Source organism: Cervus canadensis, chromosome 11 (assembly GCF_019320065.1).
Source record: "Cervus canadensis isolate Bull #8, Minnesota chromosome 11, ASM1932006v1, whole genome shotgun sequence".
NCBI lineage: Eukaryota > Metazoa > Chordata > Mammalia > Artiodactyla > Cervidae > Cervus > Cervus canadensis.
This window is the reverse complement of record NC_057396.1, coordinates 43,671,137-43,681,543: the sequence shown is the minus strand read 5'-3', so window position 1 is coordinate 43,681,543 and position 10,407 is coordinate 43,671,137. Positions and strand designations below refer to the sequence as shown.

General features: G+C 38.1%; 1 non-coding gene and 1 pseudogene across 1 annotated transcript; both read left to right on the top strand.

Annotated features, from left to right (window-relative positions):
- The first annotated feature begins 2,077 nt into the window (after positions 1-2,077).
- TRNAC-ACA lies at positions 2,078-2,149 on the top strand. Its single transcript has one exon. It is a non-coding gene; the product is annotated as a tRNA-Cys (tRNA).
- Positions 2,150-8,231: 6,082 nt separating this feature from the next.
- Positions 8,232-9,199, top strand: LOC122449208 (annotated as a pseudogene).
- Positions 9,200-10,407: the final 1,208 nt, after the last annotated feature.

Here is a 10,407-nt window from a genome sequence, read left to right as displayed (position 1 = left end):
GTCGGTGTTTTTATTGTAATATTTAAGAAACCATTTTCAAACACAATTATCATGAAGAGTTTTCCCTATGTCTTCTAAGATTCTTATTTTTCAGTTCTTGTGTTTAGCTATTTAACTAATTTTGAATTAATGTTTGTATATGGCATAAGGTAATGGTCCAATTTTATTTTTTGTAAATGAGAATATCCAGTTTCCCCAGTGTCATTTGTTGGGGTCCTATGCTGAGGAGACAAACCCTCTTGGCTGGATAAGAGAATGACTGAAACATATAGAAAGGCTGGAGAAGCCTGGACTCTGCTCCTGAAAAGCATGTGCCTACTGGTTTGTCCCCAGGAAGGGCAGAAAAAGTCTGTCCTAGCAGCTGTTGGGTTTCCTGTAACTGCCTGTCACGTTCTCCAGTCCCGGGCCAGGTGAACTCTCTGGCCTGACTCATTTCGTGCTGCAACATGGTGCTTAATCTGAGGTGGCCAGAACCAGAGAAAAGATTTGACCAGGCTGCAGATGCAACCCATTCCTGGGGCAGAGTCTGGGTGAAGTGGTGTTGGCCATTGCTGACACTTACCCAAGTGGGACCCCAGAAGCAGCCAAGACTTCCTACTGTAGCCACTCTATCACAGCTCACACCTGTGCCCCCATATAGGCAGAAAAACCACAAGGGTCCAGCCTGCCCTGAAGAGTAATCCCACAGGGCAGAAGCAGATACAGAAGCTGGGGACAGTGACCAGATGTGAGAGACAAACTGGGTCTCTTTGAAAAGTTATGCTATAAAAATGTATGTACCTTTTTTTGGGGAACATCTTGTTTTCAAGCAGGAGAAGGGGACAACACAAGATGAGATGGTTGGATGGTATCACTGACTCAGTGGACATGAGTTTGAGCAAGATCCAGGAGATGGTGAAGGACAGCGAAGCCTGGCGTGCTGCAGTTCATGGGGTTGCAAAGAGTTGGACATGACTGAGTGACTGAACAACAAAACAATGTCTCACAGCGGAATTGTTGAGTCATACAGTAATTCTGAGTTTAAATTTTTAAATTAATTAATTTATTTTAGTTGGAGGATAATTACTTCACAATATTGTAGTGGTTTTTGCCATACATTGACATGAATCAGCCATGGGTGTCCATGTGTCTCCCATCCTGAACCCCCCTCCCATCTCCCTCCCCATCCCATCCCTCAGGGTCATCCCAGTGCACCGGCCCTGAGTGCCCTGTCTCATGTATCGAACCTGGAGTGGCGATCTATTTCACATATGATAATATACATGTTTCAATCCTATTCTCTCAATCATCCCACCCTTCCCATCTCCCACAGGGTCCAAAAGTCTGTTCTTTACATTTGTGTTACTTTTGCTGTCTCGCATGTAGGGTCATCGTTATCATCTTTCTAAATTCCATATATATGCATTAATACACTGTATTGGTGTTTTTCTTTCTGACTTACTTTACTCTGTATAACAGGCTCCAGTTTCATTAATCTCATTAGAACTGACTCAAATGCGTTCTTTTTATAGCTGAGTAAGATTCCACTGTGTATATGTACCAAAACTTCGTTATCCATCTGTCTGCCAATGGACATCTAGGTTGCTTCCACATCCTGGCTATTGTAAACAGTGCTGCACTGAACATTAGGGTATATGTATCTCTTTCAGTTCTGGTTTCCTCGGTGTGTATGCTCAGCAGAGGGATTGCTGGGTCATATGGCAGTTCTAATTCCAGTTTTTTAAGGAATCTCCACACTGTTCTCCATAGCGGCTGTACTAGTTTGCATTCCCACCAATAGTGTAAGAGTGTTCCCTTTTCTCCACACCCTTTCCAGCATTTATTATTTGTAGACTTTTTGATAGCAACCATTCTGACTAGTGTGAGATGCTACCTCAATGTCGTTTTGATTTGCATTTCTCTGATGATGAGTGATGCTGAGCATCATTTCATGTGTTTATTAGCTATCTGTATGTCTTTTTTGGAGAAATATCTGTTTCGTTCTTTGACCCATTGTTTGATTGGGTCATTCATCTTTCTGGAATTGAGCTTCATGAGCTGCTTATATATTTTTGAGATTAATTCTTTGTCAGTTACTTCCCTGGTGGCTCAGATGGTAAAGTGCCTGCCTACAATGCGGGAGACCCAGGTTCAATCCCTGGGTTGGGAAGATCCTCTGTAGAAGGAAATGGCAACCCACTCCAGTACTCTTGCCTGGAAAATCCCATGGAGGGAGGAGCGTGGTAAGCTACAGTCCATGGGGTCGCAAAGAGTTGGACATGACAGCGACTTCACTACTACTTTGTCAGTTGCTTCATTTGTTATTATTTTCTCCCATTCTGAGGTCTGTCTTTTCACCTTGCTTATAGTTTCTTTAGTTGCACAAAAGCTTTTAAGTTTAATTAGGTTCCAAATGTTTATTTTTGCTTTTGTTTCCATTACTCTGGGAGGTGGATCAGAGAGGATCTTGCTGTGACTTATGTCAGAGAGTGTTTTGCCTATGTTTTCCTCTAGGAGTTTTCTAGTTTCTGGTCTTACATTTAGATCTTTAATCCATTTTGAATTTATTTTTGTGTATGGTGTTAGAAAGTGTTCTAGTTTCATTCTTTTACAAGTGGTTGACCACTTTTCCCAGCACCACTTGGTTTTTTGGGTTTTTTTGTTTTTTTCCATTTATTTTTATTAGTTGGAGGCTAATTATTTTACAATATTGTAGTGGTTTTTGCCATACATTGACATGAATCAGCCATGGATTTACATGTATTCCTCATCTCAATCCTCCCTCCCACCTCCCCCCACCCCATCCCATCCCTTTGGGTCCTCCCAGTTCACCAGCCCCGAGCACTTGTCTCACGCATCCAATCTGGGCAGGTGATCTGTTTCACCCTTGATAATATACATGTTTCAGTGTTGTTCTCTCAAAACATCCCACCCTCACCATCACCCACAGAATCCAAAAGTCTGTTCTGTACATTTGTGTCTTTTCTGTTTTGCATATAGGGTTATCATTACCATCTTTCTAAAATTCCATATATATGCGTTAGTATACTGTATTGGTCTTTATCTTTCTGGCTTACTTCACTCTGTATAATGGGCTCCAGTTTCATCCATCTCATTAGAACTGATTCAAATGAATTCTTTTTAACGGCTGAGTAATATTCCATGGTGTATATGTACCACAGCTTCCTTATCCATTCGTCTGCTGATGGGCATCTAGGTTGCTTCCATGTCCTGGCTATTATAAACAGTGCATTGATGAACACTGGGGTGCACGTGTCTCTTTCAGATCTGGTTTCCTCAGTGTGTATGCCCCGAAGTGGGATTGCTGGGTCATATGACAGTTCTATTTCCAGTTTTTTAAGAAATCTCCACACTGTTTTCCATAGCAGCTGTACTAGTCTGCATTCCCACCAACAGTGTAAGAGGGTTCCCTTTTCTCCACACCCTCTCCAGCATTTATTGCTTGTAGACCTTTTGGATAGCAGCCATCCTGACTGGAGTGTAATGGTACCTCATTGTGGTTTTGATTTGCATTTCTCTGATAATGAGTGATGTTGAGCATCTTTCATGTGTTTGTTAGCCATCTGTATGTCTTCTTTGGAGAAATGTCTGTTTAGTTCTTTGGCCCATTTTTTGATTGGGTCATTTATTTTTCTGGAACTGAGCTGCAGGAGTTGCTTGTATATTTTTGAGATTAATCCTTTGTCTGTTCTTCATTTGCTATTATTTTCTCCCAATCTGAGGGCTGTCTTTTCACCTTACTTATAGTTTCCTTTGTAGTGCAAAAGCTTTTAAGTTTCATTAGGTCCCATTTGCTTATTTTTGCTTTTATTTCCAATATTCTGGGAGGTGGGTCATAGAGGATCTTGCTGTGATTTATGTCAGAGAGTGTTTTGCCTATGTTCTCCTCTAGGAGTTTTATAGTTTCTGGTCTTACATTTAGATCTTTAGTCCATTTTGAGTTTATTTTTGTGTGTGGTGTTAGAAAGTGTTCTAGTTTCATTCTTTTACAAGTGGTTGACCAGTTTGCCCAGCACCACATGTTAAAATGGTTGTCTTTTTTCCATTGTATATCCTTGCTTCCTTTGTTGAAAATGAGCTGTCCATAAGTACGTGGATTTACCTCTGGGCTTTCTATTCTGTTCCATTGATCTATATTTCTGTCTTTGCCCAGCACCACTTGTTAAAGAGATTGTCTTTTCTCCATTGTATATTCTTGCCTCCTTTGTCAAAGATAAGATGTTCATAGGTGTGTGGATTTATCTCTGGGCCTTCTATTTTGTTCCATTGATCTATATTTCTGTCTTTGTGCCAGTACCATGCTGTCTTGATGACTTGGCTTTGTAGTAGAGCCTAAAGTCAGGCAGGTTGATTCCTTCAGTTCCATTCTTCTTTCTCAAGATTGCTTTGGCTATTCCAGATTTTTTGTATTTTCATACAAATTGTGAAATTATTTGTTCTAGTTCTGTGAAAAATACCATTGTTAGCTTTGGTGATTCATATTTATACATATATATTTTATTGCATAAGTCATGTTCAACTTCTTGGTGACCCCATAGACCTAGCCTTCCAGGCTCCTCTGTCCATAGGATCTTCCAGACAAGAATACTGAAGTGGTTGCCATTTCTTTCTCCAGGGTTTTTCCCGACCCAGGGATGGAACCCACATCTCCTGCATTAGCAGGCGGGCCCTTTACCATAAGTCACTGGGGCTAATCATGGAGGTTAATACATATACATATATATTTTATTGCATAAATGCTTGCATATAATCAATGTAAAATATGGTCAACATGTAGCATTTGTCTAACTGACTGAACTTAATTTCCAAATCTAACATACTTGTTTTGACTGTTGACTTATTTTGTTCCATGCTCTTTTGATTTTTTTTTTTAAATCTATTTTGCAGTGGGGAATTTTTTTTCTTTTAGGAATTTAAGTTTTCTGTTGAATTAAGAAATGGAAATTATAGTTGTTCTTTCTTCTGGTGTTTCCTCTTATACCTTCCATAAATAATGTTTAAAATAGAGTTAATAATTCTTAAAGTCTTACAAAATCTGAATCATTTATTCATTAAGCTCTTCATTCACTCAAAAATATTTATTAATATCAAATATGTGCACATTGTTTTGCCATACAATGCAAATATTAACATAAATACATAATTCTAATCACTCAGATTTTGACTAAAATCTGGTGAATTAATGTTATTGATACTTTTTATATTATTATGATGTTAAATGAGAAATATATTTCATCTACTGCCAGACATACACCATACCTACAATGCCTGCATCTTTTTCAATTATATTAAGAAAATTCAAAGGATGGCTCACTGTTCTGTCTGACAGAGAGTTGAGTATTCTTTTTTTTATTATTTTTATTTATTTTTTTGGGTCTGCTGGATCTTCTTTGCTACAAGGTTTTTTCTCTAATTGCGATGAGCAGGGCTGCTCTCTAGACGCAGTGCTCAGGTTTCTCATTGCTGTGGCTCCTTTTGTTTTCTTAGAGCATGGGCTTTAGAGCACAGGCTCAAAAGTTGTGGCAGAGAGGCTTAGCTGCTCCGCAGCATGTGGGAACTTTCCTAATCAGCTATTGAACCTGTGTCTCCTGCATTGGCAGGTAGTTTCCCTAAAACAGCCACCAGGAACATCCACAGCTGAGTGTAAAGAATGTGATGCTTGAAGTTGGATTTGGTTGTGGTTGGGCACAAAACAGAATAGAACATTGCAAAATTACAAAGCTAAAAATATTGGTGAAAGTGAGTAGGAAAGCAAACAACTACAGAAGAAAGAAAGGAAGACACTGATTAGCAGAATTCTAACCATGCATTAGATGCAACATCATTTGTCTTTTCCTCTTTGAGAATTCTCTGTATCTCTTCCAAACTTTTACTTAGTTTCATTTCTACTTCTATCTGTATTGCTCTTTTCTCAAAAATGTGAAAGTCCCTGGGTGGAGGAGAGGGGTCTATGAACTAGGAAGGTCAACAGTGAAGCAAAGAGGACCCTACAGGAGCACACAAAGTAGATCCTACCAAGTAATGATATCCACTCATCATCTGCAGTTTCAAATCAGTTTTCCAAAGACTCTTTATTAAGTGTGAATTAATAGTCAAAGATGAAAGTGAAAGAGGTGAGTGAAGAAGTTGGCTTAAAGCTCAACATTCAAAAATCCAAGATCATGGCATCCAGTCCCATCACTTCATAGCAAATAGATGGGGAAACAGTGGAAACAGTGGCTGACTTTATTTTTTGGGGCTCCAAAATTACTGCAGATGGTGATTGCATCCATGAAATTAAAAGACGCTTACTCATTGGAAGAAAAGCTATGACCACCCTCGACAGCATATTAAAAAGCAGAGACATTACTTTGCCAACAAAGGTCTGTCCAGTCAAGGCTCTGGTTTTTCCAATGGTCATGTATGGATGTGAGAGTTGGGCTAGAAAGAAAGCTGAGTGCTGAAGAATTGATGTTTTTGAACTGTGGTGTTGGAGAAGACTCTTGGGAGTCCCTTGGACTGCAAGGAGATCCAATCAGCCCATCCTAAAGGAGATCAGTCCTGGGTGTTCCTTGGAAGGACTGGTGTTGAAGCTGAAACTCTAATACTTTGGCCACCTGTTGCGAAGAACTGACTCATTTGAAAAGACCCTGATGCTGGGAAAGATTGAAGGCAGGCGGAGAAGAGGATGACAGAGGATAAGATGGTTGGATGGCATCACTGATTTGATGGACATGGGTTTGGGAGGACTCCAGGAGGTGGTGACGGACAGGGAGGCCCGGCATGCTGTGCTTCATGGGATCACAAAGAGTCGGACACGACTGAGTGACTGAACTGAACTGAACTGAACTGAATAGTCAAAGAATGTATGACATTTGATAAATAGTTCCAATATTAATAATAAAAACAATGAAAACTATAAAATAAAATATTGAAATTTAGAGCTTATTAAAATAACATATATGAAGCAGAATAAGTATATTTGCATCAATATATATCTTCTTTAGTCTACCATTTTTTTATTTTGTTGTAAGTATAATTGAATATCATCACTTCCTTTGAGATGAATATATTCACCAGCTGTGTGTATCCATACTGTTTTTCTGTAGATACTACAAATACCAACCACAGAGTTTTTCAAAATTATATATCCTGATAAGTGAAGTGAAGTCGCTCAGTTGTGTCTGACTCTTTGCGACCCCATGGACTATAGCCTACCAGGCTCCTCTATCCATGGATTTTCCAGGCAAGAGTTCTGGAGTGGGTTGCCATTTCCTTCTCCATATCTTGATAATACATGCTAAATATTTAAACTATTGAAAGGAAACAAATAAATAGCAAACATTTAGGAGAAACAGATTATGCAAATCTCAGTTTTTAGATTAAAATGAACAAATGACTAAATTTTAAAAATTTTGATAGTTACACAGTAATTTAATTCAGTAATTCATTTCAAACAATTTTTCTGAAGCTAAGTTTTAATTATCTGTTTTACTTTTTATAGTATGACTATCTGGAGTGCTCCAAAAATCAAAACTATGTCAAGTAGAGGAAAATTACTGAAAACCAGAAACAATTGGTTTTACATTATGCTGAGATATCTCAGTTATTTTTCTCTCCTTTTGTTACATGATTTCATATAGGTCATTAGCAATTTTGATATCAGTTTACTCACTAAAACAAGTGTATAATAAATTACTTTATATATTTTAATTAAAGTGAATAATACTCATTATTTCATAAAATCTCATGACCTAGAAAAAAGTTATTATCAATATCATATAATTTAATGTTACCTAAATATCTCCATACTCAAAAATCTTTACACTCATAGTATATATTAAGTCTCTAATAATCCAACACTTTAGTAAAACCAACTTTAAGATGCCAGGCTGTGAAATTAGAGGGCTTTCATTTTGTCTAAATTCCATAATCTCCAGGCTGAAGATAGTGACCAAGGTTCTAATTTTCACTAATGTTTTTTTCCTCAGTCTTGAGAAGGACAAAACAGTATGAATTGCCTTATGGTATGAAGTTTGTGTTTTGATGAACTAAGCTAACACTTAATGTTACAAAAGTTCCTGTTTCACTAGGAATATACAATACATGTTAGTGCTGGGATGAGAATAAAAATGACCATGACTTTGTACCACCACTACCACCAAGAATACCATGAACCTGAGTAACTCCTTTTCAGACACTGTCAGAGAAATTATTAAGAATAGTAGCCTTGCATATTTTTCCTCTTAGCGAAGATGTTCCAAGACCTCAGAGATTCCAACAGCTCAAAGTTCCAGGTCTCTGAGTTCATTCTTTTGGGATTCCCAGGCATTCACAGCTGGCAGCACTGGCTCTCCCTGCCCCTGACTCTGCTCTGCCTCTTAGCTCTCAGCGCCAACATCCTTATGCTGATCATCATCAACAAGGAGGCAACACTACACCAGCCTATGTACCATTTCCTGGGCATCCTGGCCGTGGTATATATGGGCATGGCTACCAACATTACGCCCAAGATTTTGGCTATCTTGTGGTTCAATGCTAAGTCTATCAGTCTCCCTGAGTGCTTTCTGCAAATGTATGTCATATATACATTTATGTTTATGGAATCAGGCATCTTTGTCTGCATGGCTATAGATAGATATGTAGCCATCTGTCAACCACTACACTATCCATCAATAATCAACAAATCTTTTGTGGTCAAAGCCACTGTGTTCAGGACAGTCAGAAACAGTCTGTCTTCTATCCCTGTGCTTGTGTTGGCTGCTCAGAGACACTACTGCTCAAAAAACCAAATCAAGCACTGTCTTGGAGTCACTCTACTCTTGGAGTCACTAGCCTATCCTGTGATGACAAGAGAATCAACAGTGTCTATCAGTTACTTCTGGCCTGGACACTCATGGGAAGTGACTTGGGTTTGATTATTATATCCTATGTTCTAATTCTTCACTCTCTGCTGAAGCAGAGCTCAGCAGAAGCTGCACCCAAGGCCTTAAGTACTTGCACTTCCTACCGTATCCTAATCCTTTTTTTCTATACAATTCTTATTGTCCTTTCTGTCACCCATGGTGCAACAAAGACAGTTCCCCTCATCCCAGTTCTACTCAATGTACTTGAAAATGTCATTCCTCCTGCCCTCAATCCCATGGTCTATGCACTCAAGAACAAGGACCTGAGACATGGCTTATATAAGTTCCTTAAGCTGAACTGCCAAGGCAGCTAACTTGGAGAGGATGCTCACCTTTGTAATATCCCCATGTATATATCCATTATATCCTCCTAGGATTGTAAATGGAAGAAGAACTAAGAAACAATGACATTTTTTGGTTGAGTCAAGTAACCTATTGCAACTAATGATATGTCCAAAAAAGCAGTAAAACTAATTTTTTGGCATGTTTTTCAAGAAATTTCTTTGTTATACAAAATGATGATTCCTCCAAAAATCCAAAGGAAAGAGAAGCAGAATAAATATTTCATTTTCTTACCTAGTTGCCCTGGCTAAAACTTCCAGACAATGTGGTTAAATCAGATATCTGCCATTCTATTGTTTTTAATTAGAGCCTTTAAGCCATGTACATTTGATATAATTACTGATAGGGTAGCACTTCCTCCTACCATTTGTCTATTGGATTTATGATGTGTCATTATCTTTTTTAAAAGATCAAGGACTTGAACGGACATTTCTCTGAAGAAGATGTACAATTGCTAACAAGCACATGAAAAATGCTCAATATATGCACTCAAGATTCTTGCAAGGGGGTCAGTCAGGGCTTATATATGTTTTTAAGCTAGACAACAAGAGCACTTAACATGGAGAAGGTGCTCATTTTTCCAAATATGTATCCATCATATTCTCTGAGACTTTGAAATGGCAAAAGCGATAAGGACACTGACACTGGCAGTTTTTCAGTTAGCATAAGGAATTTGTGATGAAAAATGAAACTTTAAAAAAAGTATTGAAGCTAATATTTGTAATCTTAGTTGTCAAGAGAGATCTTCATTTAAAACAGAATAACACATTGATTCTCACTACCTCAAGAAATTCAAGAGATGTGCAAGTAGAATATGCATTACTTTTCCAGACAAAGATGAATAGGCACGATTAAACCAAATATCTGACAGTCCTTTCTTTTTAATTCCAGGTACATTTTATATAGCTGCTGAAAGCACAGGATTTACTTCAACCATTTGTGCATTTGCATCCTAATGCATTTTATATCTTTTTAAATGGATAAATAACTTGAATAGGTATTTCTCTGAAGAAGATGTACAAGGCCTATAAGCATATGAAAAGATGCTCAACATTATTTTTCATTAAACAAATTCAAATCAAAACCACAAAAGAGACCGCTATTTCCCCTAAAAGGGTTTTTTAGTTTAGTTTTTTTTTTTAAATTAAATTAGCAAGTGTTGCTGTTTAACATACCGGGG